We start from the raw sequence: 27599 nt of genomic DNA, 5'->3' as shown, positions 1-27599 counted from the left end.
AAGTGTGAGGAAGCCCCATCTATTTCCATCTGGATTGTTTGGCTCTTCAGAAATGCAAGTCAACTGGTTTGGATGGTGTAAGATAACAACAATCCCTTTTGCTTCACAGGACATTTGAGCCTGCTTGTAAGCTCTGGGAGTAAGTTCTGCAATGACTTGATAAAACTTCAATGAAGTGTTCGTCTTTCAGCCAAGCACTAAATTACCTGCCTTTCCAGGTCACTAGCTATGTGCTGATTAAGCTCTGATCTCCATTTTGAAAGGGTTGCTGTCATTGGAACAACTGCTGTATCAATCCCCTCGCAGCTGACATAGCCCCTTCTACTGTCCCTGTGCTCTGCTCAGCTTCAAGCAGGCAAACCACAGGAGCAGCTGAAGAGAGAGCAGGAAACATTGCGGGAAAATGAGAATTCATCCTCCCAGCTAATTAAATTCCTGATGCTCTCTGTTTGGCGAGGTGCAAGGAATCACTTCCATGTAACACAGCTTGCGCTTGCTCCATAAGTATTGAAACATGCACAAAAATGTTACGCAGGCATAAATTTAAAAAATAATTTTGCTAAATGAGAAGGCTGCATCCAGTTCTGTTGTAGACAGGACAGCCACAGCTGTGCCGGGAAGGCAGAGCTTGCAAGATATTCATGCAGGAGAACACTTAATGAAAAAAAGGAGTCAGCACCACTGGGATACAAACTACATGTGGAGGGCTGTCCAGTGCAAATAGAATAAAATTACTCACTAGTCAGAAAATACCATTTCCTTCCTCTAATCCTGCACATTTTCAGTAATCCCAGGCACTGCTTGGGGTAATGCCAATTTAATACACAGCAATGTAGTTACAGAATGTCTCTTTACCTTGAAATAACACAATCCTTATGGAAAATTTGAGAGTATCAAGTCAGCACTGTAGATAAAGCAAATCTGTGAATGCTACAAAGTGGAGCAGAACCTGCTAAATCAGATTATTTCTTCATCTACATCATTGTGGTTGGCAATGGACTGCTCTTAATCCTATAAAGAAGAGTAAAGCTTCTTCAGAATAAATTATGGTTATATAATAAGTAGTATGATTAGCATAATACTATGGTGATACTTGGGAAAATTAGGCCTTTTTTACTCTTTGAGATGAGTAGTTTATTTCTGTGAAAGACAAGGTGTATTATCCCATGTGTCAGAACTTGTAAAATTGCTAATTATCCTGTTGATCCAGGACATGTAGGAATCATTTTGTGCTGTTGGCATTGTTGGCGTTTGTTTCTCAGAATATTGTCCATGTAATGGATCTAAAATGAGCTAAAACCCTGTTATTGATCCAGCGGCTTCAAACCAGCAGTTCGTAATGTCAGAAGGGCAGGAATCAAGACAGAGGAAGTAGAACAAATAACAGAGCTCCTATGAACTGACCTATATTTGCATAAGCTTGAAGGACTCTTTACCTGGAGTCTTAGCTTTGGGATATTTCCTTCCTGCTACCTTGCACTGAACTGAAAGTGGTGAGACACAAACTCCTGAGTGAGAGACAAAGGCGTATTCCTTTCCTCTGAAAACCAGCCACAAGGTAAAATGTGACCCTTCCCCCCACATCAGCCTTGCAGAGAGCCAGGAAAGTGGGGAGACAGTAGTTAACGAGTAGGAGCTCAGATTAAGTAGTTGTATGCAGGAAGTTATTTTAGGAAGAGCTGCTCTCCATTGGTAGAAGAGCTCCAGCAATGTGTGTTTGTGGAAATGATCATCCAAAGCCTGTAGGGGTACTTTTAGGGACCTTTAGGCTGTGCTGTCTATTCACTTTTGTCTAGTACCTCTTAGACCTGTAGTCAGTCTTGCATTAGACATATTTTGGTCGATTTTACTTGCCATTATATTCCTTATGTCAGCCTTATTTTTTGAGCATCAAAACTGAATGTAGTGCTGTGAACAGAATAAGGTATTCTGTAGCAAGGAACTTGTAGTCTAATTCAGGCACAGTGACGCACAGGCATACATAATATACATGATAAGGATGCAAATTCAAAGTAATAGAGGTGTCTTGGGAAAAATCAGTGCTGCAGGCTAATTTACTACTTCTGAAGAGCTACTAGACTGCAGAACATAATGAAAACATCGAGCAATTCAAAAGATGTCTTTTCCTTCTTTTTACTCCTTTTTCCCAAAATGCTAATTGCTGATACATCACCAAATGGAGGGCCAAGGCTCAAAGAAAATAGAGAGATAACAAAATTTGGATCTTCTCTGTGTTCCTGTTTTCTGAAATGGAGCCCAGAAAAGAAAATCGAGGATTTCTTTACTTTCTTAATGGGAGTATGCCTTGTGAATTTAGAATTTCATTAAGATAACAAAAAGAGAAGATGGGTTGAACCTGGATTACATCCATTATTGATGTAACAAGAGTCCTGTTGGCAATGTACTGTGAGCTTCTCAGAAAATATTGAGTTTCTACTTGGCTTTAAGATTAAATACCTGTAAGATTGAGACACTGGACATGGCTTTTCTTGCTGAGTATACATGCAGACTGATAAGGTAATGATCCTAAAAGGTAGATACCAGGGGTACCCAAAGCAAACCAATCCATATTTTAATCTGTTTCCCAATCTAAATGTCTAGTGGGGATCTACACAGTTACATGCACAAGCAAAACTCGGGAAGCTGTGATCCTATTGAATTTGCTAGCAATCTTTTACTTTGCATTTGGACTCTTGTCTAAGCCTTGATTTTGTGCCATTTATGGTTCTTTTTTAGGAGTGTCACCCAACGTTTCTTACTTTTGTGGGTCTAATCACATTTCATTTAAATGTTCAGTGATCACAGTGAAGGAGCTGTCAAAAAACGAGCTTTGTATACCAAACACATAAACATCATGTAGCAATTTTGTCACTGATATTGATCCTTCAAACTACACCTGAATCCAGAAGTACCTATAAGGTCAGAAGAAGCAGAAGAAACACAGTTAAAATGTGTACGGACAGAGAATTTCTCTGCAGACTTTCAAGTGGTGGCTGCAAGTCCTTTCAACAGTTGCATCCCTGACAGGTAGTGTGTTCTCAAGGAAACCACCTGGCTTCTCAGGAAATATACTGGTTCCAGTTGAAGAAAAATGTGAAATACAGGACAGTTTTTGAAAGACAGTGATCAAAAATGGAAGTGGAGTTTCACACACACAGACGTACAAACACGTGTACCCATGGATTATTTGAACAGAAGCACCAATAAATTTAGTGAATTCCAGAGAATTAACTAAGTATTTCTAGTGAGACCAAGTACTTGTTTGTTAGCATTTTGATAACACTACAACTGAGAGTCAAGAACTGCTTTAATTTTGTTGGTGGGTCTGTCATTGACTCTTGTGGTAGATGAGCTACTAGCATGGCAACGTTGAATTTTTCTACTTTTCTGAGTATACCTATTTTCACTTGCAATGTCTATAGGTTGAAAGTGATACATTTAACAAAGTTACATGGACAGGTCTTCACAGTAGATGTTTCTGGACTGTCTTCTACGGTGGCCAAAGGGGTATCACCGAGGTTGTGTGCATTTAGCAGGGTAAGGCCAGGAACTTTTCTGTCTCATGTTTTCTTTATGAGGGTAAACCCATTAAAGACTCTAAGATATTCAGTTCCTGTGGGGGCTGAATTAAATACCTCTCTCTAAGACTGATTAATGCTAGGAACAAAAACTGTATGTCTTTCTATGGCATCATTTCATGAGGTTGAAGAAATTCTTTGACGCCTTTTAAAAAATTTGATTACCATTGGTTATTAGAATGCCCACAAGGTATCTCACCGATTCATATATTCTTATGTTCACATTACCCATGTATTATGTTGTTGGTGAAGTATTTTCAACTTTTCACAGGAGTAAGTTTTTTTTTTTTAGCACTCTCTGGTCAACAAATGCCAGATGCCAAATACTGATTTGAAAGTACTAATTTTCATTATACTTCCAGCAAAAGGATCACCATCACACTTCAGGGTTTTTTTTCCTCTCAATGCACTGGTATTATAGCACTGTAAAAATTATAGGACGAAAAACAAGTGCATAAATGATTACTTTGGTAAATACCTTTGAAAACAGCAGAGGTGTCTTTCTTATGTTTAAGAAGCATTCTCTTAATGTTTGATTAAGACATCATTCTAGAAAAAGAAAACCCTCTGGTCTGTATCTTTGGAAATTAAGTAAATTATCGGATTCCCAAGAGAGATAAGCACTAAGAGTTGTCCACAGAATCCTGCAAGAGAAAGGTTAACTCTGTACTGAGGGTATCAAAAACCTAGTTTGTAGTCTGAAAAAAAGTACTCATGCAAATTTAGTCTGACAAAACTGTGCCCAAAATTTTAACATTTTTTTGAGCAAGACAAAAAACAACCACTGGCTTTAGCAGCCAAACAAATACCCATTTGGTTGTTCACATTGTGTGAGAGCAGCATGCTGCAATTTTGCAAACAGAACATTTTTATTATTTAATTAGTCTCAAAAGCTAAGCGATTCAAAGAAATAAACTGAGTCCATGAAAATTAAAAAAAAAAAAAAAATTAATAAGAGCAGGCTTGGTGCCTAAGGGCCTTACTCATGAATGTAAAAATGACTGATTTTGTTACCAGCTGTGTACTCTGGTAAATAATGGGCTTGAGCTTGCAATTTCCTCTCCATGTGACTATTTTCTCTGTTTTTTTGTTAGCCAAGATTACTGATGTGCCTTTGAGTTTGCAAGACCAAGTCTATTCAAAAGATGAACGTGATGGGAGATAACACACAGAACCCTTGTTGCCTGGCACTGTGAATGGGAATTCTGGGTTTCTGCTTTTTGTTATGGTGCCTCTTATGCTGTGGGCTTTGGTCTGTCCTGCTCCATGTGTGAAGGCAACACTCCTGTGGGGAGTTAATGTGCAGGAAGAGGTTATCCAAGGCATTATCAGAGTCAGTTTCTAAGAAAGAAAAATTTGACTTAGGAATGTATATGGAAAGTCCACAAGGCTAGAGATTCATGGGGTCTTAGGGGAAATGGACCATTGTCTTCAATGCAAACAGCAAGGTCACTGTGAGGCTAATACCCACCTGTCTAGTCTGCAGCACATATTGGGAGAGCAGCATCAATTCCTCTCCCAGGCAAGGAATCCTTCTGGAAGCATTTTTTTATTTGCTTTGCAACTTTGCTGTCAGTTTCAGGGATTGGTGTAGCAGATCCATGTTCACAGAATCACAGAATACACTAAGTTGGAATGGACCCACAAGGATCATTGAGGCCAACTCCTGGCCCTGCACAGGACCATCCTTAGATCAGGATGTCATACTGCGTGTTTGAAAATATTGTCCAAACCCTTTTTGAGCTCTGTCAGGCTGGTGCTGTGACCACTGCCCTGGGGAGCCTGTTCAGTGCCCAAACACCCTCTGGGGGAAGAACCTGTTTCTAATACCCAACCTAAACTTCCCCTGACACAGCTTCAGGCTATTCCCTTGTGTCCTGTCACAAGTGTCACCACAGAGATCAGTGTGTGCCACTGTTTTTCCCCTCACAAGAAGTTGTAACTGCAATGAGGTCTTTCCTCAGTCTCCTCCAGGCTGAACAGGCCAAGTGACCTCAGCTGCTCTTCACACAGCTTCCCCTTAAGGTTCTTCACCATTTTGGCTGTCCTCGTTTGGATGATCTCTTAGTATTTTTTTATTGTGGTGCCCAAAACTGTGCACAGCTCTTGCGGTGAGGCCAACCAGTGCACAGCAGAGGGGACAATCCCCTCCCTTGCCCAGCTGGTGATGCTGTGCCTGATGCTCCCCAGGACAGGATTGGCCCTCCTGGCTTCCAGGGCACTGCTGGCTCATGTTCAACTTGCCATCGACCAGGATACCCAGGTCCCTGCTGGACCAGTACCATGGCACTGCTCTCCAGCTTCTCATTCCCCAGTCTGTCTGTACCATACCAACAGGGTTGTCCCATCCCACTTGCAGAATCCAGCACTTCCCCTTGTTGGACTTTATATAGTTGGTGATTGCCCAGCCAGAAAAGAATACTGAATAGAATAGAATATAAGCAGTATCAAAATCTAATAATTTCTTATGCGTTAAGAAAAAACCTCTCTCTTCCAGTAGTTGCTGCTAAGCTACTCATAATAACATCATTTTAAGTACCTCCATGACTACTATCTAAATGTCTTTCCAGCTGTGTGAACTTCTGCACCGAGTAGTATATTCAATATCAACAATAGCACAAGTATTCTTAGTGTTTATTTGTAGCTTGCCTGCAATTTTTACTGGAATCCTTTCTCTCTTAATCCAAATGTCCTTTTAGTTTGGGGCTTTCTTCTGAGTCCAACATCCAGATAAAGTAAATTGCTAGAAGACTATAGAGTTGAGAAGGCATTTTGGAGCAGTACAGGATAACCAAAATACGGGGGAAGGTAGAAACCCAGTCTACAATCCAGGGTTCTGTCAATAGACGCAGCAGCTGATGCACTGCCCTTCTCTTGGGGGACACCTGGGAACGCTCCTGTGGCACCTGGGAACAGCCCTGTTTCCACCTTCACTGGTGGGACTGTCAGCTGCCCGAGTCACAGGCCACTTGCTGACAGCAGCTGCCACTCTTGGACCCTCAAAGCCAAGACCTGAAAGTATTTTGTTGTTAACGTAAGAGATAGGACTTTCAGAATGTTGTCCTAACAGCATTTGCTAGAGAGGGCTAAGGAAATTCCATCTCCTGTGGTGTCCCAGCTACTGCTGATTTTGTCTCCTGGAGATCTGTTTTGGGCATCAGGTCAGCTCACACAAGTATGGGTGAGCAAGGACAAAGGACATAATGAATATTTGGTACAAAAAGCAGCAGGAATTTTCCAACTACCTAGGCCTGCAGCTCCTTGCAGCAGGAACAGCCAAACAAAAAGCACATTTGTATTTTTGGTTTTTCCGCCTCTTAATTTAAAGTTTGTTTTGGCGAGTAAACTCAGCACATCCAAAACTCATCTCTATAAGCAAACAGATACAAAACTGGGAAGAGCAGTTGATTCCCTTGAGGGCAGGGAGGCCCTGCAGAGAGACCTCAACAAATTACAGGGCTGTGGCAGCGTTGAGGAAAACTAGTGGCAACTTGAATCAACTGGAAACTGAAATAAATTTAAATATTTATTTAGAGCATTAATACATTTATCTCTTTGGAATTTAAAGCAGTGGCATCATAATTCAGCAGAGCTCCCTCTCACCGCTACTCCATAGCAAAACAAATGCCAATATGTGACATGTGCTAAATACAGTGGAAAGAGAGTTGTTTCATCACTGTGTTGTCCTGATGCTCCCCAACTACAGCAGTAGGGACTTACCTTGCTGCTTCCTCCACTTTTGTTTACTGTAAGTGCTTCCTGACATTGCCTTTTTGTTTTTTTCCTTCTAAAATTTACAACTTGCTTTGGTGGGTAACACCATTTGGCAAGGGAGAACAGTGCTTGCAGAGAAAGGCCACAGGTTATAGGGGAGAGAAGCCAGGGAAAGCTTGGCACTGCTGAAGTTCCTCTTACACCCTCTACCAGCTGATCTTTCATTTTTCCCTCTGACTGTCAAAACTTGTATTGAAAATTCAGGCACTTTTGCAAATATTTTATTTCTCTGCTTAAAAAAACCTCCAGATTTCTTTGTGCAAGTGTAACTGTTGAAAAATAGCATCATGCCTCTGAAACTCCAATTTTCCATTACAGTATATATCCTCTTAATTGACTTTTTTTTTTTTTTTCATTTAACTAAATGCTGTATTCTCAGACTATCACAAAGGTAATAATATTCCTGTTACACTGTATTTCTGTTATTTCTTTCTTGTCTGGCAAATGCTTCATCTACTCTCCTACTTTTTTTCCCATTCACCTTCAGTTTGGCCTCCCCAAACTCCCATGCAAGGAGTTATCCATTATCAACATAAGGCATATAAGGTTCATAATATACTGGCTGTACTGCAATCCATTCATGAAGATTTTTGACAACAAGGCTGAATATCAGCCAAGTCTACATCTCCTGAAATAACATTTTCTGTATTAGTTTTATGAATTGACACAAAATAATATGTTCTCCTATGAGCTGTTCCAAGGAAATAATTGGGGAATACTTAGAAATTATTAAATTATTCATTGTGAATGCCCAAAGAAAACATTTATAGGATTTTCACAAAGTCCTGAAAACTTGTAATTATAGGAGGATTTTTTATTTTTTTTCATTAAACGGGCCATGAACAGCAGGGAGCACAGGTATCTTCCTGGGAGGAACAAGAATTTATTCCCTCAGGCAGCTTGGCTGTAAATAAATAGAAGTTTACATACAACATTTCAGAAGGCAAGCAGATTCAAATTTAGTTAGAAGTAAAATAGGTATATAGAGAAAACCATTATCTCTTTGGCAATAGATAAATATAATTTTAAGTTAGTATAAGGTAATGAGGATGAGGATAGAAGCTGTGCAAAACCAGGCACTTTCAGATCACAGAATGAAAATGTCTGGTGGAAAAGATTAATGCAAAATATCTAAGCTAATCCAACATTAGGAAAATTCAGGTCAAACCTGGGATTAGTGCTTTTTGTTCTCTACTGATAACCTTGTTTCCATACCTACCTTTCTCACTCTCATACAGTTACTTAAGCCCCATATTCTTTATGTAAAAAAAAACCCAAACCATGCCTCTTACAGCTCCTGTCTCTTCTGTGTTGGGAACAACAGAACAGTGCTAGCCTGGTGCCTTGAAAAGCTGCAGATGAGTAAGTGCCAGAGATGGCACTGAACAGCTGTTCCTCTGGGCAAAACTCATCTGTGCATCTGTGAGTAGCTGGGCTTTTTGTTATTTTATATGTGAGTGGCAGCAGCAAAGTGAGGGTGAAGGAACAGGGCAGATTACATAAAAAAAATCACTCAGATTGTTTTTGCCAGATATTTTTGCCTCTCTGAAGCATCTGCTAAAGTGTTTAGTTATTTTTTATGACATTATAGAACTGTTGTTTCACTTATGTTAACAAGATCTTAATATAAATTCTGTTGAATTGTTTTTGAGAATCTTTTTTTTTTTAGCAAATTTTTGGTTTATAACAAATGCTTTTTGACAGGTTGGTATGTCTTTGCTGCTTTGATGAAAAACTATCCATGTTTTGCTAAGACAAAAAATCTTAGAAAATCGGAATTAATTCATAGGCAAAGGAAAAGTTATAAAATTGTGCTTCAAGATAGGAAAAAGAGGCACAAAGCAAATATTTCAGAATTTATTTGCCCAAAAATAAATGACAGCATATGTAATATTATATAAATTATTTATGAATTCAGGTCCAATTCAGTAGTTAGAGCCTCATGAAACAAATAGAAAATAATTGAGGAGATGACAGTTTCTTAAGATCTTGTTTCAACAGAAGTGAGGCCCAGAAGCCTGTCCTCATTCACTTCAGCAGCAAAATGTTGCTGTGTTCTCTGGCAGAACAAAGATAATTTTGAAACTCTTCCCTCCCCCACATCTCAAATTCTGGCACTTGCAAAGTAAGGTTACATTGGAGGGCAATCCAATATTCAAAGGAAACAACTGTGTAAGATTCCAGAGTCTCAATACTCTGGCACTTCCGAGGTAAGGGCTGTGGGCAAGACTTGTATGTAAATTGTGTAAAGACCCAGCTGAGAAAACACTTCTAAGACAGGCTAAAATGGCTTTTTAGATGTTTCAAACCAAGTGATTTCTAATTTGGAGACCTAGTAGAAAATGAGTACATTTTAAAAACTAAGAGAAAGATACATTCAAAGGCAGAAAGAAGAGGAAGAGGAGAGACTGATTTAAAAAGTGGTATTTAATGTTATGAGAGGGAAAACGCAATACTGCCAAGGCAGCTTGCTTGTTCTACTGTGCAGGCAGAGGAGCTAATTTGATCTTAATATGTTAAAAAATTACTGATCCATTGATACAGTACAGGATTGTTATACTGATAAAGAAAAAAAAAAAAGAGGAAAATAAATAGCACCTTTATGAAGGAAGAAAAAGAGAAGCCTGGAATTTGTTAACTAGTTAGTTTGAGATTAATCCCTGAAAAGAAAAAAACAGGAAAAGTTACTTAGCAAGTAAGCTGTGGATTCATATTTAGATGGTAACAAGGAGATAAGCAGCAGTCCCTAGATTATGTCAAACAGAAATTGCATGGAAGCCATCTGATTTTCTCATGTGAGAGAGGCTAATGTTTACTGGATGTGGGAGAAATAATAGTTGACATATTTCTTGGCTTCAGTAGAGGTTTTCACAGAGTCTTTCATGACACTCATTTGCAAACTACTGAAGCCTGATGCTCATGAAACTTTTACAAGGTGTAATATTGTACTGCATTGTTCTGAAAAAGAACAGGCACAGAACAGACGTCAAACCAGTTGCCCTGAAATGCTGAGTAGCACAGGACTTGTTACGGAGGTCACCTGGAGTTTGGTACTATACAATTATTGATAGAACAGCACAATCTGTGACATATGTAATATTATATTCCATTATAGATTTTATATCTATACAATTCTAAGTACATTTACACATTGCACAAACCTGTTAGATATGCTGCAGCAATGTTGAAGGGCAGGGGTCAACCCTAAATAGCCATAAAAAACTGTAAAAATGGTCTGGGGAAAAAAGTTGGATGCTATTCAGTTGGGAGGACCACATTTAGGCAAAAAAAAAATCAACTGCAAGTGTGGAGGATGGGGAATAAGAAGTGACTGCTTTCTGGAAAAAGGTCTGGGGGTGGGGGAGTTACAGTGATACAAAAACTGAGTATGAGCCAGTAATGCTGTACTGCTGCAAACAGGCAACATACTGGGGTGTAGGAGGAGGATAGCTGTGTGGAAGATACCTGGAGAAATCCTCCTTCTGTTGCTGGCACACAGAAGATCTCAGCTGTAGTATTTTGCCTATTTTGAGGCAGTCCCCTACTAGGAGGAGGTGGAAAAACCAGTGGAAGAAATTTTGGGAGAGAGAGCAGCAAGAGCAGCTGTAAAACAAGGTGTGCAGGAGTTCAGCCAAGGAGCTGCTGGTGCTCAGTCTGGCAGAGTCAAGAGTGAGAGCGTGTTTGTCCCTTCAGCTGTGTTACATCAAAGGCATGACTGTCTGGTGGCAGACAGGAAAGGAGTAGTCTGATCTCTCTGTCCACAGCGAGCAGATGGAGAAGAAGTGACCTTAACCTGCAGTAAAGGAGCTTCAGAAGTTAAGGAAAACCTTCTAATCATGAGGAGAGTGAGATGCTAGAGAAGACTGCCTGGGAACAGGCAGGGGCCTGTGCCATCTCTCCTGGAAGATTTCCAGGGTGGGTTAAAGTAGCTTCATGAGTTTGGTTCCTCAATAGTGAATGTAGAGCAGAAGCTGGGTGATCTTGCAAGCTCCTTTCCTCCTGTTTCCTGTGTTGCTCTGGCCCTAGCTCTGGCAAAGCAGGATTTGTATTTCTCTGAAAAGCTGTCACCTGCTAAACTCCACAGCAAGACACCTCAACACAAGCATCACCCACCTGGCGCTGTTGGGGCACCATTACAGCACCAGATTTTGGGCACCATTTTAATATCATTATAGGCATTACCTGCTCCTGTTAAACAAACAAGGTCTCAGAGTATCTTTTGTGGTGCTGCAGAGCTTTACATCAGACTAGGCTCTGACCTTTTGGATCCAGGCAAGCTGTCAGGCTCTGAGCTAGGTGTGCTTTCATATCTGTGGTCCTTGTGGGTGCTTTCTGTCTGTTAGCATTAGTACTATAACACTTGCTAATGTTTCTAGTTTGCAAGGTGTGAGGCTTCTTTAGGGTGCCTCGTGTCTCCAGATAGTACTTTAAAAGACCCTTAGTTACTATATAACCTCATTTCATATAATGAGTTTTATCTTTATTATGTCTTACTTTTTAAATATCCCTTGCTACATCTGAGAACAGCTGTGGGTTCAGAAATCATGTCTTCCTGAAAGGTTACAGTCTGTAACATCTCTGTAAGAGTTTGGCTGCATCTGGAGTCACTCACAGGCTGTCACTACAGCACTGTACAACATCTGCCATCATCTGAGCAAATATCACCCAACATTTCAAAGGGGCTTGCAAGGTATAGAGTGATCACATTTTAACTGATTACTTCAAAAAGATGTTTGTCCAATAAGAGCCGGTGACAACTCAGTAAAATGGAATAGGTTTAGGTAAAATTATTAGCAATGCTTACGTGCTTTAAACAAGAAAAGGGGTGGATTCTAAGGGTATAAGGTGGTAAATGACATAAACTTTGTTTTATGTTGGCAAGGAACTTCTGATGGCATTTTAATTCAGATCTGTGTTGACGAAAAAAGAGTTAGTTCACTTGGCATCTTTTATCTGCCTTCAGCTTTTGTATAGGCTCAGTATCTACTATTACCTCTGCCTTGCTATTGTGAATCTGAAGAAAAGTTTTATAACATGTGTAGAATTGGATAAGCAATGCACTGACATTTTTAAGAACTGTATGGCAAAATCATCCTAGAGGCATCCCAGGTGGTAATTATGTAGTCAAAAATCATTCCAGTCAAATGAAAATGAATCTTCCTCTGTGAGGCAACTTATGAGTGAAGAAGGCTCCATTAGTTCATTGTATTTCATAGCCGACAGGTAGAAGAATTTTCCACAAGGAAATTTGAACTTTGTTGCAAAGGGTTTGGGAATAGCAATTTTTACTCTTATTTGCAGGAAATACAATCGTGCTAGAGAATGCTCATGTTCAAGGAAGGATGTCATGAAAAAATGATTGTTTTTGTCAGATTCCCTAGTACAAAATTAATGGCTTTTTATGTCTTTTCAAATCCTGCATTTGTGGGAAGGCTCCTAGTGTTGGCAAGAGACCCATCCTGCACATCTCCTCCCTGACTTCTCTTGGTCTTTATACTTTCTTATTAGCTTATGTGAGCTTATTTACACACTGCGTATTTTTCAGCCTTGAAATGACTTTTGTTGAAGTCAGTTGCTCAAAAGCTCTATGTTGAATGAACCCATGTTACTAGAAATGGTCTGCTTTGCCAAGGGCCATGCAAGCTAACAACCTCATGGGTAACCTTCAGCTCTGGGATGCTCTGTAGTTTTGTTTGGAAGTGTTGCTCTACCTTTCTTGCCATTATTTTTGCAGCTTTGTTTGAAACAGATTACCCCAAGGGAATTGCTCAGTGTTCTACATTTTGCTGTAGACTGGCAGATCTTCCTTCTTGCCATAGTGTTCCCTAGGGAAATCAGGAATGTTAATGTTGTGAGGTTTAGAATGTCATCATGACTGTATTTTGTAGAGATGGCAAGTAAGACTGCTACTGTAGTAATACCTATGATGACTGATAACTTGTTCAATATATATATTTTTTCAAATTATTTGAAATGGGTTTTTTTTCAAATATGTGTTAGAGTGTATACACAGAAGGAGAGAGGCAGAAACATCCTTGTTTTGCATATTCTCTTTGGTTTAGCTTTCTGATTAATTTCCCATGGGTAGAACAGAGGCTTAAAATAGACTGCTTTTATTCTCTAGGTTTGTTTTTTTGTTGTTGGTTTAGTTTTTGGGGGAGTTGTTTGTTTGTTGGCTGGGTTGCAGGGGAGGGGGGGTGTTTATTATGCTTATTCATTTTTTTTCATTTAAAGAAAGCTGAGTTTTTTCTGGAAGCCAGGCAGCCTGAGGTAGAAATATGTTGTATATGGATTTGGTACCTAAGGATTTCCCTTTGCATATCAGGAGAGAAGTGGGCCACAGAGGCTTCAGAACAGATTTGTCCTGTCATACTAGTCTGAGCAGTGGTATTTCCCAGCTGTTAGAGGAGAAGCAGGCATTTGCTTTCATTAAATACTATACCTAAGTAATACTCAGCATACTGAAATATTTGTGAATAACACAAAGTTTAGGACCTGCTAGAAATAGTGTTTTCCAAGTTCTGATTTTAAATTGTAATTAATAGATACTTTCAGTGAAGGCAATAATATGATGATGTTTTTGTTCTTTTTGGGAGTAAATTATTTTTACTGTGAAATTTACATTCATGTTTTGGCATTTAGGTGTTTGTATCTGGATGTAAGACTTGAAACACTGGATTAAATCCACAGCATATTTCAAAGCTACTTTTGCAATGACAACTTCATTTCCAGCACAATTTAAAAACCTTCCCATAATTACATGATGTCCTGTAAATAAGCTGTCTCCAGAAGGCTTTAGAGAATTAAATAAACAAGGCAATATACAGTAAAAAAATAGTGCTGCAAAGACATTGTACTGCACTTGAACAAAGGCAACCAGATTAATTAAAAGATCAAAGATAGAGGAAATGGAGGAATGCACGTTTTAAGGGATCTGAAATGAGACAGAGAGCAAGTGAAATGGAAGACTTTTTTGAAAGAAGAAAAACCTTTGAGTGATAGATGAGGCTGAGTGGCAAAAGGGTATTGGGCTCCCAAGAAGTAGAGTGGCCCAGGAAGCCAAAGTAGCCCCAGAGGCGATGCAGCTTGGGCTAGAACTGAGCAAAGCCAGGGAGGGACAGAGTGCCAGGAGGACAGTGCTGGCTCCTGACAGAGGTACCTTGGACAGTCACAGAGGACTGCAGGAGGGAGCAGTCAGTTCTGTTTTCTCTGCTCTGCCCAAGCCCTTAAAGGGAGCCTGTGGACAAGACAAGGGGATGTGAAGCAGCACCATTTCAGATTGAGAGGTATTCTCAGAAAAAAGGTTGCACTCCAGCCCTTCATCCCCTGGGCAGAGCAGCAGACTCCAACTCCCCCCATTTTGGGACTGATTTGGCCCTCTGTTGTCTCGGCCCAAGGTCACAACACTGCTGGCATCAGCCTGAATCAGGGCTGTCCCCTCCTGTCAGCAGGTCCTTGCAAGGTCTTCACTGAGTGTGATGACATGTTTCTTCTGGGTAGTGGGCAGAGACCTCCAGGATGACACTGCCAACTTCACATTTTATACATGTCATTTTGAACTGAGCTGGTTAGCAGGATATGTCATTAACAACAAGAGCAGAGCCTCTCTGGGAAACAGGGATACTTTCTATTATGGTCACTTGTCAGTGATTTATTACTTTCTTTTTTCCTTGTAAAAACTGCAGGTCAAGATTATTATACCATCAGCATGAGGTATGTTAGTATGAAACCATAAATGTCTGCATTCAGAGAAAATTATAGCATGTCAGTGGTGCTACATGGTCTTTTACAATGTGACATTGCTTAGGGTGTAATTCTGCTGAGGTAAAATGACTCTTCGGGTATGAAAAATTATTAATAAGCTCCCAAACAAGTCTCTTAATAAAACATACATAATAATGGGCAGGGACTTTGCTTTTCTTTCTTTTTCTTTGCATTTTCCCTCTGTTTGTGAGGCAGGGGTCTGCCCCTCTCACCTTTGAAGGTGGGTGACTTTCACAGGGTGATGTGTAAGACAGACTAGTCATCACCTTCACTGTTGTTTATTCTTGTGTTGTTTCCTAAGTTGCCTTGCAGTGAGTTTTCTGTTTCTCATGATTCCAGGTAAACCTGGTTAAGAGAATCTGTGGTGAATGGATTCTGCATCTTTTCTCACCCTTGCTTCTATATGTGTATTAATATTAATAATAATTTTAATATTTTATATAAAAATGTTTATTCTTACTCTCTCTGACACTCTGGAACTGGTAGGTTTATGACTGAATTTTAGAGGTTACATACTTTCTATTGTCCTTGATAATTCATTAGCAAATATAAAAGCAGGAAATGAGAATTTTTCTTTTACTAAAAACTTGAGGAAGAAAAATGAGAACTAGAGAGAACTAAGAATAACTAATTACAGAAGTGGAACACAGCAAGTGAAAATTTAAGCTCGCTTTTCTTTTAATAACTTCAAAACTCCTTGTATTGTATACGTGGAAATAATGTTTTCATCTTTCCCAGCAATGAAAAGAAAATCACTATTTCTTGTGAGTCATGTAACCATGTGCCCCTGCATTAGCCGTTTGCAGATGCATAAGTGCAGTGCCATCCACTGAGACCTACATAGACTGGTCAGTGCTCAACCTACTTTTTCTATAAGATTTATTTCTCCCTTCAAGTGGTATGCAGGTTGCTACAGGTTTCTATTTTCATTTTTGTCTTTGCCGGATGGATGGGTGGGGTTTTTTGGAAAATGTTGTTCAAACATTTGTTGAGGCCAAAAGTTGCTAAAGCTTCACAGATCAACCCAGACAAACTGCTAGGCTTCAAATTCCTCTAAATGAGTTCTCAATAACCTACCACTTCAAGTTCATATTTTTGAGAGATAGTAGTAAAATTCCTTCTATGATCTTAAAGTTTATCTGCTGGGTTGAATGGAATTGGGGAACTTTCCACTGGCCCTCCATGGGGCTAAATTAGAGAACATCTAAAGGAGAGCAACAGAGATGGTAAAGAACCTCGAGGGTTCTGAACGAGGAGTGGCTGAGATCACTTGGTCTGTTTTGCCTGGAGGAGACTGAGAGGAGACCTCACTGCTCTTGTTTCAACTTCCTTGACAAGAGAAGAGGAGGGGCAAACACTGATCTCTTCTTCTGACCAGTGACAGGGCCCAAGGGAATAGCCTGAAGCTGTGTCAGGGGAGGTTTAATTTGTGTATTAGAAAAAAGTTCTGTTTACACATGATATTTCTAGCCAAAGGATCAAAATGCATTTGCATAGGCCAGGTCTTAGAATGTGAAGGAGTCACCTGCTGTGTTACATGCCTTCTGCCACTGAAAGTGAAGAGACCCTCTCTGTTTTTTCTCAGACTCATGAATCCCCCCCTCTGCTCTGTTCCTCATTGGCACTGTATGATGCCCTAGGGTGGGTAAACTGGTATACTACTTTGCTTTTCCCTGTCCTTTCTCATGAGATGCTGTTCATCTCAGGATGTCATTCCATACATCTGCTGGGACAGTGCTCAAGTCCCCTCAGACAAAATCCAGTCTTGCAGGGAGGTCTCATCTCTCAGCAGGTGAAAATAGATTACAGGACGTAGATTTCGTCTCTTGCAATCTGCATAGCCATGCAGTGAAAATTTTTGAGTACCTGTAAGAGCACTTATTTTTTGTCATTTCCCCGAATTACCTTTAGCCTTCAGCAAGGCACGATAAATTATTGACAGAGGCTCAAGTCTTTCTCTTCTGTTCCAAGGATAAACATTGTGGCACTGTAGAAAGTACATGCTGCTTGGTATTTCTACTGCCAGCAACGAGCAAGAGGCTTCAGTTTCTGTATAAAGCCTTCTGTTTCATCAGGGCTGCTATCACGTGTGCTGAGCTAGTGGCTCTGGGCTAAGGCTGCCATGGCTGGCCCCTCTGGCATAGTGGTTCAGTACTGGATAGTTCATGGGTGAGCTCTTCACTAGTATTAATCACAAAATAATATCATAGGATTGCTGGATTGCTCAGTGCCTTACAAACCCAGACAAACATCTGGTACCAGGTCTTGGACCATCCCCAGTGTTCACTGGCATGTGCTAGCTGCCTTGAGCACCCTCAGAGTCTGCTAAGCTATGTGAAGGATATGGAGGTGTAACTGATTGTTATTTGAGTCCTTTTGTCTCACTAGTCTGAGTGTTTCCTGGATGACCTGGCTGGCATCTTTCACATGTCCTCAGATACCTGATGTTTACCTGTGTTACCTGATAGACAGACAGACCTACCTCCCTCGGTGTTCTTCTCCAAACACTCGTAAAGAATTGAATGTAACTTAAGATCATGTTCCTGGATTGTCTCTACCTCAGCTCTATTTCTCCTGCAAGTGTCCTTGCTGAAGCTTTGACACTTGGTTCAGTTTAAACTTCACCTCTAGACCCTGGCTGGTGTTTAAAACAGATCAGCAGTACTTATGAAGTATCAATCAAATATACTGCTGAGCGTCATTGACTCTCTTGATATGATGGGGCTTCTCAGTGCCACAGGAAGTGATAATTTTGTCCTAGGGTAAACAGGGTGTTGTGTTTTTGACATGTTCTAGATAGGATAATTCCTACTAAATAGGAATTTATATACAGAACTTTGGTCCCTGATTTTAGGACTGTGAAGCCTTCCACCCAGAGGATCTCGTTCCTGAAAGCAGGCTGTTGACTGTCAGCAGGTGTGATTGCATTACTGTCAGACCAGTCTTAATGACCCCTCTGTGGTTAACACAATCAAGTGTTTCAGGAAGCTTGGTCTGCACAGAGAGAAAGCAGAAGACTTATTTCTTGAGCTCTAATCACCCAGCACCTTGAGGGCACCATCTTGCTGTCTTCTGCCAAAGCTGTTCTCAGACCTTGGCTTGTCCTGCACTTCTGCCATGCAGTGTGGAGGATGTCCCTCTACCTCTGCAGACACTGAGAGGCAGTCTGCTCTTTCATGGCTATCCTAGGGGCCGTATTTTTGTGTAGCAGTCACAGATTGCCTCCGGGACATATTAATAATTCTTGGCCACCATTCTTCAGGCTAATCGTACCACTTAGAAGTGCTGCAGGAGATTACATTTCAGCGATGCCCCCATCCAGCTAGAAAACTAATTTATCATACTGGTCTAATAGTAAAATTTGCAAATTTAACAGCTGAATTGTGGGCAGCTTGTTCTGATAGTGCTGAATACTTTGTTACTTGCTACATTCATGCTGCAGGTCACTTCCATCTGGAAATGATGAGGTAGGTCCAACTGTGGTCTGGATTTGAAAGGAAGAGGTTGGACAGTCACACTGCCCAGTGCTAATGAGGAAACACTGTCAGGAGGGTATAAGCTGTATCTTCCCCCTTGACAGGCAAATTCATTCCTCTTTTCCCTTTTCTGGGTTCTCTCAGTTTAAGCCTAATCTCCTCATCTGGTACCATTAACACACCTCATTTTGAGTTAGTCCCAGAGTGGCCTTCCTACCTGGAAATACTTATGTATGTTCGGATTGTGTCTCTGCAGTGCTGCCTTGTTAGCTGGAAACATCCACAAAAGTTTTGTCTCTGATTAAATGATTCCTTTATTTTTCCAAGGTTATCTATAGCATGGAGCTTCCAAGTTTATAATGCAAGTATTTATTTTTTGTGCTGAGTCTCCCTTTTTTGAGAGTAAGGTGAAATAATCCAGTATCTGTGTTTAGTCCCATTCTGTGCAAGAACAAAAATTGTCCAGAACTTCTACTGTGTGTTCAAATGTTTCAGACACTGTATTCAGCTACTGTCCTATTCTGTATTCAGTGTATACTGTTCACTGTATTCAGCTAGTGTCCTCATTTGCTTTTTACCTTCATGTCTGGGTGGGCAAGCTTCTGGGAAGACAGCAGATACATATTAAGGAGGAAAGGTAAATCACAATATGATGCTGAGCTGGTATATGTGTCTGCCTGTGTTAGCCCAGGGATTTCTCAAGCTGGTTCTCCAGCCACCTGCCCCCAGTGCCATTCTCCCTCTGTGTGCTGGGCTTCCTTGAATTGCTTTTGGTTTTAGTGCAAGGAGCTGGTGCTAACATATTGGTGATGTCATTTGGGAAACATCATCAGCTTGAGCAAGGGTGACAAAAAGATTAAGTTCAGCTAAACCCACTACATTTACTTTTGGCTTATTTGGTTCATTTAGTCTTTTATTAGATGAAAGAAATATACTTCCAACTTCAGGCTCCAAAAAAATTCACAACTGCTCTATTTAAGATCACTTTACTGTTCTGCAACTTGCTCATATTGAGTAAATGAGAATTCTGGCCTAAAGGAAATGCCAGTCACAAGAAAGGACAGAGTCACAGGAAAAGTAAAGGAAAATACAGGTGAAAAAAATACAGATACAGAGCACGTGAATACTTCAGTATTCTTTGTAACTTAACTTATGCCTGAACGCAAAATTAGCCTCAGCCTTCAGACACATCACGGAGCGCTTCAAGTGTGGTCGATCTCATTTTGTTCTGAGCTATAAGGTGCTCTGTGGAGACCTTCAGCAACTTCTCTGCTATGAGTACATAAGGAGATTGAAACTCCTAAGGATGGATTTCTGGAGTGTGGCTTGTCTCCATAATTCTTACAAAGACCCTTACTCAAGAGAGAGTATGGAGAATAGTTGCAGTTTAACCTAACTACAGTCTCTATAAAGGTTAGTGGGTAAAAGAATGAACATACCTGGTAATTATAGAGATGACAGCTTTGAAATATTTGTACCAATCTAGCTGTTTGCACATTGAACTCCAGTCTTCCCCTTGCTCAGAAAATGTATTTTTCTTTGCTTAAACTCTATGTGCTGAAAAGACCAGGTCTGTGGGACAGTAAAAACAAACTGGATTTTCTTTAGGGAGTGTTCAGCTGCCAATAGGTGAGATCTGTCCCTTCAAGAGGAGGCAAAAAGACATGGGGATCACTACTTTAAGAGTAGCATTGCTGCTCTGGGCTCTGGGAAATGCAATGGTGACTGTTTCCTGATCTATTTGCATTGTGTTCATACCTGAAACTCTGATGCCATGCAGATAATGTTTTTTTTTCCTAGAAGTTCTAATAGGTGATTACAAAGCACATGGATTTACTAAACTTTATAATAATAGCAAAGACGCAATAGTAATTATTTGTGTGTTCTGCCATTTTTAAAAAGGTGTTTTCTTTCGTTATCATCATGACCATGTGTGTCGAGTGTAAAATAATTCCATATAATTTAGGATATCTTGCATTTACCACAACTAATGCGGTAAGATCAAGTAAAGAGGCTTTCTTGGGTAGTCATTCAAAGTAGAGTGAATAATGCCCAGGCACTGCACTACATAAGTCTCAGCCTCATTTTCCTTCTATTGGTTTAAGCCATAGAGCTTTAAGGTCAAGCAGGTCTCTGAAACAAATTTAATTCTTTGTATTAAAATCAACTCTGTCTAGGTCAGACATTTTAATTGTGCATGTACAGATACTTTTGCCTAGAGAGATGAATTATTAAACACATAATGAATAATGCAGCTGTCTCACAGAACTGTGGTCTTTGTGTGAATAAAGAAGCCATAAATTTCTTGCGTATTGAATTGGCACAACATTTCCCAGTTTAATTTGCCAGTGATTTCTGCAGTGACATTTTATTCAGGGGCAAGTTGGATGACATAATGTTGAAAATTGTATGGTTTTTAGAGAAGAAATGGTACTTTTCCATCTTCCAGTGCAGGAACAGAGCTGCACAGTTGCCTGTTCCCTGGCAGCTAACACAGCTGTGTGGACAGCCAAGGTTTAAGGTAGCTCTGCACATCACTGGGGAGAGGAGAAGTCAATAGATGGAAACACCCATGTGAAATTATATCTTGAGCCATGGAAATAAAATGGACAATGCCTTAGGTAAAGAGCTTTTCAGTAGTGACCTTTGGTTTCTAGGCTTTTTCTTCAGGAATGCATTTCACTTCTTTCTCTTGCCACACAATGTCACTCTCCCTAGCTGATTCCCTCTGCTGGTTTTTCTATTGAGCTTCAGCTACCCCAACCATTCCTTCCTTGCCTTTCCTCCATCCTATCACTAGTATAACCTACCTACCCTGCTGACTGCAGTCTGATCACTGGAAAATGTTGCTTTTTCCTTCAATTCTTTTGCCTAGGGATGTATTTTCTCTTTAATTTTTAGGTAAAAATAGATGTTTCCAAAATTTTTCTGAAAATATCTCTGGAGCTGAAGTTGCAATTACACAGAGGTTATGTTCTTTAATCTTCAGGATTAAGGTGGAATTTTCATTCCCATTTGTCTTGCTGAGAACTGAACCCTAGCACATTTCTTCTTTAAAGAAAAAAACTTTAAAAAGGGAGAATTTCACTTTTAAAATTAATCACCATGGCAACCTTTGCAGTGAGTTTCCAAACATAGGAAGTTGCCTTTAAGAAGCATCCTCAGCTAAGAGAAAGGTGAGTTTTTACAGCTTCTAGCAATGTTCCCATAGAATATAAGGTTTTACAAGAATCGGTTAGAGGGACTTTTATATGCAAAAAAGGAAGTTAAATTATCCTGGTGATTTTAATTTTTATGCTGCATGCTAACTAGTCTCATCATAATGCTGGCTTAAAATAGACTTGGAGAACTAGATAGAGCCTGGTGGCAATACTTGTGGTATCACTAGATTTCATCTAAGTAGATATTTAGTTAACAATTTGCCAACATTTCTCTCATATTTAAAATATTATTTTTTCTTTTTTCTACTTCTGGACTGCCTTTTCATGCATATTCAGAATCTCAGTGAGAAATATTTTTAAAATCAGAAAGTGAGGTAACAGAATAGAGCGGGAGAAAGCAAGTTGTTTATGCATTAAAAGAAGAAAATCCTTCACACATTAGAGTTCAGTGAAATGTATCTTTAACAATCATCTCATATTTCTCTCAGTACTCAGCTGGGTTATCTTATATCCTATTTTTGGTTAGATCCAAAGAATATGTAATTTATTTTCCCACTGGAATTTCCCCAGTGAACATATTGTACATCAGATGGAATCTTAACATTTTCCCTGAAATGGTAGCTCTGGTGTGTGGTTCTGAAATAATCAAAATAAGAGCATTTTAGAATTAAACTTTCTGTGTCCGAAGTAGTTGTAAGACTGGGAGAAGGAGCTTACATCCAGAGAACTTCAGTTGCTGGGTAGATTTCAGATTTTCAGGTAGGAGGCTGATGTACTGGCAAGAGAAAGCCACTTTTTATCAAATTGCAAAAATACCATGGAAAACTAAAAAAAAAAAAGCCATCCGGTTGGTTCTACCCAGGTTGAATATAATGATCCAAAAGCGTACCAGGGTGTGTGGGAGTGTTCCCACACTGCGTGTAGGAAGCAGGAGGGCAGGTCAGAAAAGGACTTTTTTTCTCCTTTCATGCAATCTCTAATTGTGAGGTCTTGAGGTGCCCACAGGAGGCTGCCACGGCCAGAGTCTGCAGTGGGCATGGTGGGCTTCATCCATGAGCACACCACCCAGGTTTGTTTATTTAGCTATATAGCCACAGTTGTAATTCACTAGTCTTGTTCCCTGCTTGGAAAAAAGCAACCTGGTTCTGCTGGGATTAGGGCTAGCTGATGCTGTAAACACTCCAGTACTTCTCCAAGCACTGCATATCTGGAAGAAACAGATTATGAAGCACCTCTAAGCAGGTGTAAGTTTTAGAAAGCTTTTTAAAAATTTATTACATTAATGTAGCAAGTCATGTAAAGGTGACAGCCTTAAGTTCAGTACCTGAGTTGCTCAATTAAAAATAAGCGCAGTTAAAAATAAGCTCAATTACTGCATTACTCATGTTATGTAATATCTTCAGAAAAGTTTAACTTTTAGAGCAAACTTAACGATGAAGTTATTAACACTTGTCTGAAATGCGTGCTTTTTTGAGATATTTCTGCCATCATGCAGTGGTATTTTTATTCCATGTAAAATGTGGGTAAGTAAAAGATTGCCTTTTGTGCTTTTGTAATGGAGGGTAGAATCAGTGTAATCTGAAGGGTGCAAGGTCCTGTGAAGAGTTTCATATTCAATTCCAAAGTCAGCTGAAGCTTGACAAAGTGTTAGGTCAGCAAGCAATACATTTGCAAAATACCATTGAGGCATGGGATGGTGTCTGCAGGAAAGCTGGGAATGGGTCATTCCAAGTGACTGCAAGCTGAACAAGAATCTTTCAAAATAGAAGTGGCTGTTGTGAATTACTGTGGCTAAGTTTCTGAAAAATTGGCTGATGGATTGAGTGTATGCAGTTTGGCAGATATTCTCCTTCCCCAACCCTTCTGATAGATGGGATTATAGCTGGCTCACAATCTTTCTCATACCATCCGTCAGCACATAGTAAAACCTAGCGCATAATCATTTTCACTGAGAAAGTCATGTAGTCCTGCATTAACAGACCAAACATTCATTCCTCTTGAAAGGATGAACGGTAGATTTTGTACATCATAAATAACAATTACAGTTTTAGAATAAAGGAGATGATATGAAATGAGCTGTGCCCTAGCACAATAAGAGAGAAAAAAAAATAATTTTCATTCATTTATAGTATCTTGCACTTGTAAAAATGAGGAAGAAAGCAGAGAGGGATTTATCACTTTGCATGAATTAAGAACATATATGGTCTTTCTATTCACTGAATGTGAGTTTAGAGTCAGTGAAAATTATCACTGAATTCTAAATTGCAGATATTCAGAGACTGGATTGAAGATTGAGATATTTTCTTTTGATTGAAGGTAATATAGAAAATATTTTGAAATTTACTATGAAATTCTAAGAAGGAAAAAACAGTTATGGAACTGATAGGGGCACCAAATATCTCAAGCGTATTTGGACAACAATTTTTAGGACTTATGAATATTTATGCATCCTCCTTGTATTTGGCCTCATGTTTTCATTCTGTGAAATGGATTTCTAACTGGAGACTTGAAAGAAAAATAAAGAAAGGCTCAGTATTGTCAGTGATGAAACTGTTTTTATCTTGACTGACTTAGATTTACTTTTTAAAAGTCCTGTAATGGAAAAATGTATGTTGAGAGGAATAAGTTTTCAGAGTTGCAAAGGCAGAAGCAAACCCAAAACCCAAACAATTTTTGAAAAAGAGAATGTGTCACAATCAGTTACTTGCCGTGGCTTGATCACTGAAGGTCCTGTTGTCAGAAGTTATTAAATGAAGACCATGCCCAGTTTTAAAAAGGAGAGGTGTCACATAAGGAGATGGAAAACATCAGGAATATTATCTGGAATTACAGAAAATGCTAACAGATCATATTCTTATCTAATATTAATTTTCTCACACATTCATCCACTTCAGTTCTAACTCATCTACATATTTGACTTCTAGACAGACAGTATACTTTATTGATTGAAGCATTAAAATCATATATGGAAATTTATTCCCAGATTTCTGTTCATGTAATTGTAATTACAACTGCTGTGATTCATCAAAAGCCTCTTGTTAGCTGGCTCACACTGCTTTGTAAATGAAGAAAAATATTTCTGGTTGATGGTTAACTACTCACAGAAATTTAACAAGAGTATTGTTTCTAAACCCAGACTTTTCAGGATTTAGAACTGTATTCATAAAGGATTAGAAGGAAGAGGTGAATCCAGTGGGACCCATGGTTTTCAGTGCCATTTTGATTCTGTAGATAAGATGTAATGTGAAGAGGTACTCTTGGCTCTTTCTTCCAGGGAGTATATAGCACAGCTTTATAGAGTTATGTCTAACCAGGCATCTCCTCTGAGAAGGAATGAGACAGGTAGATTGGTTGTTTTTATGTTGATGGGACTTGGGTGGGTTTTTTTATATCAAAAATGCCTTTTGCATGTAGAAGGCTTGATGTTATATTTGTTTAGGGTTTTTTTTTTTTTTTCACTGACCATCTGCCCATCAGTTTCCTGAAGTTTAATTGCCCTCCTAGTAGGCTGTTCTCTTAGTTTCTCAATAGACTCCTGCCCGTGCATTTGAGTTTTATTTTTGTGGATGTTGTATCATCACCAGAGCAGAGCACACAACCACTTTTAATTGTTCAGATACTGCATATTGATCAAAGACAGACCCAGTTATAACATGCTAAGATCTTCCCAAAATCACTTCAGAATTTTATAAGCAGTTTTGGTGATGAAATTTCAGTTTAAGATTTGTTCATAAAGATTCTACACATCTTTTGGTGGAGCTACTCAACCATGGACAAAATGGTACTTGTGAAGAGAAATTGACTCTTTGAATCCTCAAAACCACTTCAGAAACCATTCAAAACCATTTCAGAACAAATTCAGCATCATTGTCAGACTGGAATGGTCTTAAAAATATAATTTTCAGTATACTTGCAATAATTGCAAGTGTAACTTAGAGGTATTTTTAATATTTTTTACATATTCAGTGAGATTTTTTTAAAATATTCTTTTTTATTTTCACTTGGTGGTTTTTAAAATGAATGAACAGTAATGGGACATTGAGTGTCAGGGTTATGAGTGAAGAAAGGAAATGTTTTATGAAAGAATATTCATGAATGCCCTTTTGCTGAGACGACATCAATCACAGGAGCTAAATTTAGGCACAGGTTTCTTTTATTATAGGTTCTTTCTATAATCAAGCTGGTTTGGGTCGATTTAGAAAATTTGTGTCTCTTCTGTGCCACCTCTTAAAAAGTAGGAACATCAAATGAATAGCCAGTGTTTTATGTAGTGCATCAAACATACCTGAAGGTCTATCTTGTGTATTTTGCATGTTTTTCTGAATTGCTAACATATCAGAAAAATATTTATGAAGGAACAGTAGGCCTTGCCCTTGAACAAGGCTGTTATTCAGTAAAGGCGTTAAAACATGGACTGTCCTTTCCAGTACAAATCTGTTAGAGGCCTTACATCCTAAAATGCAGCTACTGCATTTTTATAGTGTTCTACCGTTTCTTCTTCATTCTGCTATAAAGAGCTCAAGAAATTCAAATGGTATTCATGAGAAGAGAGCTTTTTTCCATCTCTATGGAATCTGCCAAATTCAGACAATCACTATGTTGCTACTGCTGTCTTTCAGGGTTTATTAGTCTTCCATCAGAAGTACAGTCTAGCTCAGAAGAATAAGCCAGACCTGTGCTTTGTTCTATCCAGATAAGCGTAAGCTGAGAACAATCTGCTGGATGCCTGTGAGGAACATATGCATAAACATGGCAGGTTTACGTGTTCTTTTCAATGCTGTTTTGTTACTGTTAATGGTCTGAAGTACTGCCAGAAAGATGAGGTGGCAGATGGACACAGATGCTCATTGGCATCTGCTGCACACTACATCTGCCATATCTTCTGGGAATCACCTTCACTTTATGGCCATTTAGAAAGCTTGGCACCGTAGGCTTTATTACAACCAAAATCATTACTTGCCAGGAGGGAGCGTGCTGAAAACTAGCGGTGCACTAAAGAAAGACAAGTAGCACGCATGGCCCAACATTTCTGGTAAAACTGGCCCTTGTTAATATGTCTGCCATGGAAGAGTCTGATCCAAGCATAGGTGCTGCAGCAAGCGGGGCTGTGCATGCCGGTGCTTCCTCCTTGCAGAGCAATGCCCATCCAGGCTCTGCTGGTACTGACCACAGCACGTCCTTCCAACCCATACAAGAACCTTCCCCAGGAGGGCAGGAGGACTTCTGGGCCTCCACCCACTGGAGATCCAGCGTCAAATCCTGCACATGTGAGATGCTAAAGCCTGGGACATGCCCACAATAGACAGTTGTTTCAGGACATGACCTGTTTACTCAGATACATACCTATCCAGATTCATACCTCTCCAGATGCATGTTTACTTTAAAAACATTTTAGTAAAGTTTATATATTGTTGCAACATTATCTGTAAGATATTTTTCCTGTTTGGCAGAGAGAGAAGTGAATTTCATTGTCTTAAGGCCTGCCCCTGAAGACATTGGCTGTGGTAGTAGATCATCGAAAGTAAAAGTTAGCTGATGGCTGACAAAGCTGGCTGTGAGCATGGAGGATTTAGACACCCAGCCTGCACAAGGGCCAGTATCTGGGGCTATAGCACTGGCTAGGTGCCGGCAGGAAAGTGCACTTGATATGCTGCTGGAGGGTGTCCCAGAGAGCATGACCAGGGCCTGGCTCTGGAACAGCAAGAGGGCACTGATGACAGATCAGTCCCCTGGAATGGGATGCAAAAAGAGAACGTTAAATTAAGCCTAGTTGCTGTGCTCAAAATCATTACTGTCTGTGCCATGGAGCATACACATTCAGACTTACCTCTTACCAAAGAGATGTC

This window comes from Poecile atricapillus, chromosome Z (genome assembly GCF_030490865.1).
Source record: "Poecile atricapillus isolate bPoeAtr1 chromosome Z, bPoeAtr1.hap1, whole genome shotgun sequence".
NCBI lineage: Eukaryota > Metazoa > Chordata > Aves > Passeriformes > Paridae > Poecile > Poecile atricapillus.
This window is presented reverse-complemented; position numbering follows the sequence as displayed.